Below are 10,756 nucleotides of genomic sequence, written 5' to 3' on the forward strand. Positions count from 1 at the left end.
CACCAAAGAAAACAGCCAGAGGTGGCCCTAAGATGGCAGAGGAATAGGATGGGGAGACCACTTTCTCCCCCACAAATTCATCAAAAGAACATTTGAATGCTGAGTAAATTCCACAAAACAACTTCTGAATGCTGGCAGAGGACATCAGACACTCAGAAAAGCAGCCCATTGTCTTCAAAAGGAGGTAGGGAAAAATATAAAACATAAAAAGAGAGACAAAAGAGGTAGGGATGGAGATCCATCCCAGGAAGGGAGTCTTAAAAAAGAGAGAAGTTTCCAAACACCAGGAAACACTCTCACTGGTGAGTCTGTGGTGAGCCTTGGAACCTCAAAGGGCAACATAACCGGGAGGAAAAGTAAATAAATAATTAAAACCCACAGATTACATGCCCAACGGTAATTCCCAGCGGAGAAGTAGCTCAGATGCCTGCATCTGCCACTGGCAACCAGGGGCTAGGCAGGGAGGCACGGGCTGCATTGCTTAGAGTAAGGACCTGGGCCTGAATGCCCCGAGGGCAATCTGAGGGAGCTAACTTGAGATAGCAAACCAGACTGTGGGACAGCTACCCCATGAAAAGCCCTAACCTAAGACACCACATGGCAACCCACTCCAGTATTCTTGCCTGGAAAGCCCCCTGGGTGGACAAGCCTGCCAGGCTGCAGTCCATGGGGTCGCAAAGAGTCGGACACGACTGAGCAACTTCACAAGACACCGCCAGGCCCGCTCACAGAACAAAGGACTGACTAGAGCTAGCCAGCTGCGGACTGGCCCATCCCCCACTGGAGACAGGCAGGTGAGGGCAGCCAGAACCAGAAGGGGGCAATTGTGGCCCCAGAGAGGCATCATCTACCAAACTGCAAGCAGGCTTTGTTGCTAACCAAAACTTATTGGGATTCTGGAGGGTCGACATCTGCCTGAGAAGGTGTGCTGGTTGTACGCCCACAAAACTGAGCAACAGGGATGGGGGAGGTGATAAGTCGCAGAGACTGTGCTTGCCAAATACTTGGTCACCTGAGCTACTTGGACCTGGGAAGGGCACAAAACTCAGGCCCAACCAAGTCTGTGCCTTTGTGGAGTACCCGCGTACCTGAACCTGAGTGGCTTAGACCTGGGGAATGCATACAACCCAGGGCTGGACTCAGACAGTTCCCGGCAGAGCAACCTAGAGCCTAAGCAGTGTAGACAGGGAAAGTGCACACACCATGAGTGGTGGCAAACCCAGTGTGGCTGAGACACTGCGAGCACATGCCAGCGTTATTTGTTTGCAGTGTTCCTCCCTCCCCACAGCACGACTGAACAAGTGAGCCTAAAAAGTGTCCACCACCTCCCCCTTGTGTCAGGGTGGATATTAGACACGGAAGAGACCAGCAAACGGAAGCTAAAACAGAGGGAACCACCTTGGAAGGGACAGATGGAGAAGTCTTGAGGCTACTGTAAGAATCAGACTGAAAACCAGAGGCAGGAGGCTTAAGTCCAAATCCTAAGAACATCACAGAACTCCTGACTTCAGGGAACATTAATCAATAGGAACTCATCAAACGCCTCCATACCTACACTGAAACCAAGCACCACCCAAGGGCCAACAAGTTCCAGAGCAAGACATACCACATAAATTCTCCAGCAACACAGGAACATAGCCCTGAGCTTCAATATACAGGCTGCCCAAAGTCACTCCAAATCCATTGACATGTCATAACTCATTACTGGACACTTCATTGCACTCCAGAGAGAAGAAATCCAGTTCCACTCACCAGAACATTGACACAAGCTTCCCTAACCAGGAAACCTTGACAAGCCACACATCCAACCCCACCCACAGTGAGGAAACTCCACAATAAAGAGAACACAAATGGCCAGGATACGGAAAGGCCACCCCAAACACAGTAATATAAACAAGATGAAGAGGCAGAGAAATATGCAGCAGGTAAAGGAACAGGGTAAATGCCCACCAAACCAAACAAAAGAGGAAGAGATAGGGAATCTACCTGATAAAGAATTCCAAATAATAATAGTGAAAATGATCCAAAATCTTGAAAACAAAATGGAGCTACAGATAAATAGCCTGGAGACAAGGATTGAGAAGATGCAAGAAAGGCTTAACAAGGACCTAGAAGAAATAAAAAAGAGTCAATATATAATGAATAATGCAATAAATGAGATCAAAAACACTCTGGAGGGAACCAACAGTAGAATAACGGAAGCAGAAGATAGGATAAGTGAGGTAGAAGATAGCATGGTAGAAATAAATGAAACAGAGAGGAAAAAAGAAAAACGAATTAAAAGAAATGAGGACAATCTCAGGGATCTCTGGGACAATGTTAAATGCCCCAACATTCGGATCATAGGAGTCCCAGAAGAAGAAGACAAAAAGAAAGACCATGAGAAAAGAGTTGAGGAGATAATAGTTGAAAACTTCCCTAAAATGGGGAAGGAAATAATCACCCAAGTCCAAGAAACCCAGAGAGTCCCAAACAGGATAAACCCAAGGTGAAACACCCCAAGACACATATTAATCAAATTAACAAAGATCAAACACAAAGAACAAATATTAAAAGCAGGAAGGGAAAAACAACAAATAATACACAAGGGGATTCCCATAAGGATAACAGCTGATCTTTCAATAGAAACTCTTTAGGCCAGGAGGGAATGGCAGGACATACTTAAAGTGATGAAAGAAAATAACCTACAGCCCAGATTACTATACCCAGCAAGGATCTCATTCAAATATGAAGGAGAAATCAAAAGCTTTACAGACAAGCAAAAGCTGAGAGAATTCAGCACCACCAAACCAGCTCTCCAACAAAGGCTAAAGGATCTTCTCTAGCCAGAAAACACAGAAAGGGTGTATAAACTCAAACCCAAAACAATAAAGTAAATGGAAATGGGATCATACTTATCAATAATTACCCTAAACGTAAATGGGTTGAATGCCCCAACCAAAAGGCAAAGACTGGCTGAATGGATACAAAAACAAGACCCCTATATATGTTGTCTACAAGAGACCCACCTGGAAACAAGGGACACATACAGACTGAAAGTGAAGGGCTGGAAAAAGGTATTCCATGCAAATAGAGACCAAAAGAAAGCGGGAGCAGCAATACTCATATCAGATAAAATAGACTTTTAAACAAAGGCCGTGAAAAGAGACAAAGAAGGACACTACATAATGAGCAAAGGATCAATCCAAGAAGAAGATATATAACAATTATAATTAAATATGCACCCAACATAGGAGCCCCGCAATATGTAAGACAAATGCTAACAAGTATGAAAGGAGAAATTAACAATAACACAATAATAGTGCTCCCACTCACAACTATGGCTAGATCAACTAAACAGAAAATTAACAAGGAAACACAAACTTTAAAAGATACAATAGACCAGTTAGACCTAATTGATATCTATAGGACATTTCACCCCAAAACAATGAATTTCACCTTTTTCTCTAGTGCACACGGAACCTTCTCCAGGATAGATCACATCCTAGGCCATAAACCTAGCCTTGGTAAATTCAAAAAAATTGAAATCATTCCAAGCATCTTTTCTGACCACAATGCAGTAATATTAGATCTCAATTACAGGAGAAAAACTATTTAAAAAATCCAACATATGGAGGCTGAACAACACGTTGTTGAATAACCAAGAAATCACAGAAGAAATAAAAAAAAGAAATCAAAATATGCATAGAAACGAATGAAAATGAAAACACAGCAACCCAAAACCTGTGGGACACTGTAAAAGCAGTACTAAGGGGAAGGTTTGTAGCAATACAGGCATACCTCAAGAAACAAGAAAAAAGTCAAATAAATAACCTAACGCAACTAGAAAAGGAAGAAATGAAGAACCCCAGGGTTAGTAGAAGGAAAGAAATCTTAAAAATTAGGGCAGAAATAAATGCAAAAGAAACAAAAGAGACCATAGCAAAAATCAACAAAGCCAAAAACTGGTTCTCTGAGAGGATAAATAAAATTGACAAACCATTAGCCAGACTCATCAAGAAACAAAGGGAGAAAAATCAAATCAATAAAATTAGAAATGAAAATGGAGAGATCACAACAGACAACACAGAAATACAAAGGATTCATAAGAGACTACTATCAGCAATTATATGCCAATAAAAAGGACAACTTGGAAGAAATGGACAAATTCTTAGAAAAGTACAACTTTCAAAAACTGAACCAGGAAGAAATAGAAAATCTTAACAGACCCATCACAAGCACGGAAATTGAAACTGTAATCAGAAATCTTCCAGCAAACAAAAGCCCAGAACCAGATGGCTTCACAGCTGAATTCTACCAAAAATTTAGAGAAGACGTAATACCTATCCTACTCAAACTCTTCCAGAAAATTTCAGAGGAGGGTAAACTTCCAAACTCATTCTATGAGGCCACCATCACCCTAATACCAAAACCTGACAAAGATCCCACAAAAAAAGAAAACTACAGGCCAATATCACTGATGAACATAGATGCAAAAATCCTTAACACAATTCTAGCAATCAGAATCCAACAACACATTAAAAAGATCATACATCATGACCAACTGGGCTTTATCCCAGGGATGCAAGGATTCTTCAATATCCGCAAATCAAGTAATACACCACATTAACAAATCGAAAAATAAAAGCCATATGATTATTTCAATAGATGCAGAGAAAGCCTTTGACAAAATTCAACATTAATTTATAATAAAAATCCTTCAGAAAGTAGAAATAGAAGAAACATACCTCAACATAATAAAAGCTATATATGACAAACCCACAGCAAACATTATCCTTAATGGTGAAAAATTGAAAGCATTTCCCCTAAAGTCAGGAACAAGACAAGGGTGCCCACTTTCACCACTACTATTCAACATCATTTTGGAAGTTTTGGCCACAGCAATCAGAGAAGAAAAAGAAAGAAATAAAAGGAATCCAAATTGGAAAAGAAGAAGTAAAACTCTCGCTGTTTGCAGATGACATGATCCTCTACATAGAAAACCCTAAAGATTCCACCAGAAAATTACTAGGACTAATCAATGAATATAGCAAAGTGGCAGGATATAAAACCACACACAGAAATCCCTTGCACTCCTATACACTAATAATGAGAAAATAGAAAGAGAAATTAAGGAAACAATTCCATTCACCATTGTAACGAAAAGAATAAAATACTTAGGAATACATCTACCTAAAGAAACAAAAGACCTATATATAGAAAACTATTAAACACTGGTGAAAGAAATCAAAGAGGACACTAATAGATGGAGAAATATACTGTGTTCATGGATCGGAAGAATCAATGTAGTGAAAATGAGTATAGTACCGAAAGCAATCTATAGATTCAATGCAATCCCTATCAAGCTACCAACAGTATTTTTCACAGAGCTAGAACAAATAATTTCACAGTTTGTATGGAAATACAAAAAACTTCGAATAGCCAAAGCAGTCTTGAGAAAGAAGAATGGAACTGGAGGAATCAACCTGCCTGACATCAGGCTCTACTACAAAGCCACAGTCATCAGGACAGTATGGTGCTGGCACAAAGACAGAAATATAGATCAAAGGAGGAAAATAGAAAGCCCAGAGATAAATCCACGCACATATGGACACCTTATCTTTGACAAAGGAGGCAAGAATATGCAATGGAGAAAAGACAATCTCTTTAACAAGTGGTGCTGGGAAAACTCGTCAACCACTTGTAAAAGAATGAAACTAGAACACTCTCTAACACCATGCACAAAAATAAACTCAAAATGGATTAAAGATCTAAACGTAAGACCAGAAACTATAAAACCCCTAGAGGAGAACATAGGCAAAACACTCCTCTCTGACATAAATCACAGCAGGATCCTCTATGACCCACCTCCCAGAATATTGGAAATAAAAGCAAAAATAAACAAATGGGACCTAATTAAAACTAAAAGCTTCTGCACAACAAAGGAAACTATAAGCAAGGTGAAAAGACAGCCTTCAGAATGGGAGAAAATAACAGCAAAAGAAGCAACTGACAAAGAATTAATCTCAAAAATATACAAGCAACTCCTGCAGCTCAATTCCAGGAAAAATAAATGATCCAATCAAAAAATTGGCCAAAGAACTAAACAGACATTTCTCCAAAGAAGACATACAGATGGCTAACAAACACATGAAAAGATACTCAACATCACTCATTATCAGAGAAATGCAAATTAAAAACCACCATGAGGTACCATTTCACGCCAGTCAGAATGGCTGCAATCCAAAAGTCTATAAGCAACAAATGCTGGAGAGGGTGTGGATAAAAGGGAACCCTCTTACACTGTTGGTGGGAATGCAAACTAGTACAGCCACTATGGAGATCAGTGTGGAGATTCCTTAAAAAACTGGAAATAGAACTGCCTTATGACCCAGCAATCCCACTTCTGGGCATACACATCAAGGAAACCAGAATTGAAAGAGACACGTGTACCCCAATGTTCATCGCAGCACTGTTTATAATAGCCAGGACATGGAAACAACCTAGATGTCCATCAGCAGACGAATGGATAAGAAAGCTGTGGTACATATACACAATATGCACAATTCAGCCATTGAAAAGAATACATTTGAATCAGTTCTAATGAGGTGGATGAAACTGGAGCCTATTATACAGAGTGAAGTAAGCCAGAAAGAAAAACACCAATACATTATACTGACACAAATATATGGGATTTAGAAAGATGGTAATGATAACCCTGTATGCGAGATAGCAAAAGAGACAGATGTATAGAACAGTCTTTTGGACTCTGTGGGAGAGGGCGAGGGTGGGATGATTTGGGAGAATGGCATTGAAACATGTATATTATCATATGTGAAACGAATCACCAGTCCAGGTTCGATGCATGATACAGGATGCTCAGGGCTGGTGCACTGGGATGACCCAGAGGGATGGTATGGGGAGGGAGGTGGGAGGGAGGTTCAGGATGGGGAGCACATGTACACCCGTGGCAGATTCATGTCAATGTATGGCAAAACCAATACAATATTGTAAAGTAATTAGCCTCCAATTAAAATAAATAAATTTATATTCAAAATAAAATTGTACTATTAGGTAGTAAAAAAAAAAAAAACAAAATAACCTTTCTTTCAAACAAACAAACTTTTCTATGGAACCATATTATATAAAATGGAGACAAGTATAGAGCCCTTTAGCTAAAGGAGCGGCTAGAGACCCTGCAGCTGTAACTTCTCTGTTCTTCAACCCTGCAGTGACCCCTGTGGGGCCTTCCAGTTTTATGGGACATAGTATGGAAACTAACAGTTATGAGAGAATCCTTCTCACTAATGTCATTAGAATTAAAACTTGCTGGTACATTGTTTTCTTGTGTGTAATTTTCTCACCTTTCTGTTTTTGTTAAATGGAAAAGTTTAAAGAAAATCGCAGATGTGCTCTCCTTATTAAAAATTTGGGTTCAAACTACTTCCTCTATTTGAACTCAATCAAAATCAAAGTCAAAGAAATCAAATAAAAAGAAATAGAAATCAAAATAAAAGTCTAGGAATAAAAGTCTACTTATTTAGGACAGGAGCTTTTAGGGGAGAAGATAGTAATCATGTGAGTCATTTCTAGAACTATAAGTCATTCCTAATTCTCTGAAACTGTGTATTCTGGATAGACTGGTATCTATTGTACTTTTTATCATATTAATCTAAATAGCATTCCATGTATATGTTCTCTGTTATCTAAAAGCAGAATAAGTGGGATTTCATTTTCTTTTATTTCTGTGGTGTTTCTTCTACTTATGTAATCTTCAAGCTAGGTCTAGTCTCGAAAATATTATTTAAATGTCACAGTTAGCCAGCTCTATGTCATTCCTATGATGATATCTCTTGTTTAACTTAAAAATAAATTGTATTTGATTTATTTGAGATGTGGTGGGAGTTGGACAGGAGTATAACTATAGAACTAAGAAAAGATATGCTGCCAAAACATATGAATTAAATTTAGACATTGATTTCTGAATTACACTGTGAACAGTAAATGGTATCTCTTTCCATTGCTTGGATAACAGATGCTATGTTAAACATTTTTTCTTGTACATGGCTAGTGAAAAATGTGTAGGCATGAGCGGTCATAGTGAAAAATATCCTTCTTCCTCATTTATTCATCATGTTCCATAGCTTTAAAAAAAATCTCAAAATGTTTATGTATTTCTTGGATTTTAAAAAAATTGTTTTTTTCAGTTATTCATTTTATTTGGAGGTTAATTTTTTACAGTATTGTGGTAGTTTTTGCCGTACATCAACATGAATCAGCCACGGGTATACATGTGTCCCCTTGTCTTGTACACCCCCTCCTACCTCCCTCCCCACCCCATCGCTCTGGGTTGTCCCAGTGCTCTGGCTTTCATGCATTGAACGTGCACTAGATATCTATTTTATGTCTGGAACAACAGACTGATTCCAAATAGGAAAAGGAGTACGTCAAGGCTGTATATTGTCACCCTGCTTATTTAACTTATGTGCAGAGTACATCATGAGAAATGCTGGGCTGGAAGAAGCACAAGCTGGTATCAAGATTGCTGACAGAAATATCAATAACCTGAGATATACAGATGACACCACCCTTATGGCAGAAAGTGAAGAGGAACTCAAAAGCCTCTTGATGAAAGTGAAAGAGGAGAGTGAAAAAGTTGGCTTAAAGCTCAACATTCAGAAAATGAAGATCATGGCATCTGGTCCCATCACTTCATGGGAAATAGATGGGGAAAGAGTGGACCACCCTTACGGCAGAAAGTGAAGAGGAACTCAAAAGCCTCTTGATGAAAGTGAAAGAGGAGAGTGAAAAAGTTGGCTTAAAGCTCAACATTCAGAAAATGAAGATCATGGCATCTGGTCCCATCACTTCATGGGAAATAGATGGGGAAAGAGTGGAAACAGTGTCAGACTTTATTTTTTGGGCTTCAAAATCACTGCAGATGGTGATTGCAGCCATGAAATTAAAAGACTGTTACTCCTTGGAAGGAAAGTTATGACCAACCTAGATAGCATATTGAAAAGCAGAGACATTACTTTGCCAACAAAGGTCCATCTAGTCAAGGCTGTGGTTTTTCCAGTGGTCATGTATGGATGTAAGAGTTGGACTATGAAGAAAGCTGAGCGCTGGAGAATTGATGCTTTTGAACTGTGGTGTTGGAGAAGATTCTTGAGAGTCCCTTGGACTGCAAGGAGATCCAACCAGTCCATTCTGAAGGAGATCAGCCCTGGGATTTCCTTGGAAGGAATGATGCTAAAGCTGAAACTCCAGTACTTTGGCCACCTCATGCAAAGAATTGACTCATTGGAAAAGACTCTGATGCTGGGAGGGATTGGGGGCAGGAGGAAAAGGGGACGACAGAGGATGAGATGGCTGGATGGCATCACTGACTCGATGGACGTGAGTCTGAGTGAACTCCGGGAGTTGGTGATGGACAGGGAGGCCTCGCGTGCTGCAATTCATGGGTTTGCAAAGAGTCAGACACGAATGAGCAACTGAACTGAACTGAACTGAATATACATGTTTCAATGCTATTGTCTGAAATCATCCCCCACCGCCCCCCCCACCCACACACCTTATCCCACAGAGTCCAAAAGTCTGTTTCTACATCTGTTTCTCTTTTGCTATCTTGCATACAGGATCATCGTTAACATCTTTCTAAATTCCATATATATGCATTAATATGTTGTATTGGTGTTTCTCTTTCTGACTTACTTCAATCTGTATAATAGGCTCCAGTTTCATCCACTTCATTAGAACTAACTCAAATGCATTGTTTTTATAGCTGAGTAATATTCCATTGTGTATATGTACCACAACATCCTTATCCATTCATTTGTCAATGGACATATAGGTAGCTTCCATGTCCTAGCTATTGTAAACAAGGCTGCAATGAGGATTGGGGTACATGAGTCTCTTTCAATTTTGGTTTCCTTGCCCAGCAGTGTGGACAACTTGGAAGAAATGGACAAATTCTTAGAAAAGTGGAACCTTCCAAAACTGAATAAGGAAGAAATAGAAAATCTTAACAGACCCATCACAAGCACAGAAATCAAAACTGTAATCAAGCATCTTGAAACAAACAAAAGCCCAGGACCAGATAGCTTCACAGGTGAATTCTACCAAAAATTTGGAGAAGAGCTAACACTTATCCTACACAACTCTCAGAAAATTGCAGAGGAAGGTAAACTTCCAAACTCATTCTATGAGGCTACCATCACCCTAATACCAAACCCAGACAAAGTTGCCACAAAAAAAGAAAATTACAGTCCAATATCACTCATGAACATAGATGCAAAAATCCTGAACAGAATTCTAGCAAACAGAATCCAACAACATATTAAAAAAATCATTCATTATGACCAAGTGGGCATTATCCCAGGGATCCAAGTATTCTTCAATATTCAAAAATCAATCAGTGAATACACCATATCAACAGACTGAAAGATAAAAACTATATGGTTATTTGAAAAGATGCAGAGAAACCTTTGACAAAATTTAACATGCATTTATGATCAGACCTCTCCAGAAAGCAGGGATAGAAAGAACATACCTCAACATAATAAAAGCCAATATATGACCATCTCATAGCAAACATTATCTTCAATGGTGAAAAATTGAAAGCATTTCCTCTAAAATCAGGAACAAGATAACCGTTCCCACTCTCACTACTTGTATTCAACAGAGTTTTGGAAGTCCTAGCCACAGCAATCAGAGAATAAAAAGAAATATAAAGAATCCAGATTGGAAATGAAAAAGTAAAATTCTCTCTGTTTGC

Source organism: Bubalus kerabau, chromosome 13 (assembly GCF_029407905.1).
Source record: "Bubalus kerabau isolate K-KA32 ecotype Philippines breed swamp buffalo chromosome 13, PCC_UOA_SB_1v2, whole genome shotgun sequence".
Lineage (NCBI taxonomy): Eukaryota > Metazoa > Chordata > Mammalia > Artiodactyla > Bovidae > Bubalus > Bubalus kerabau.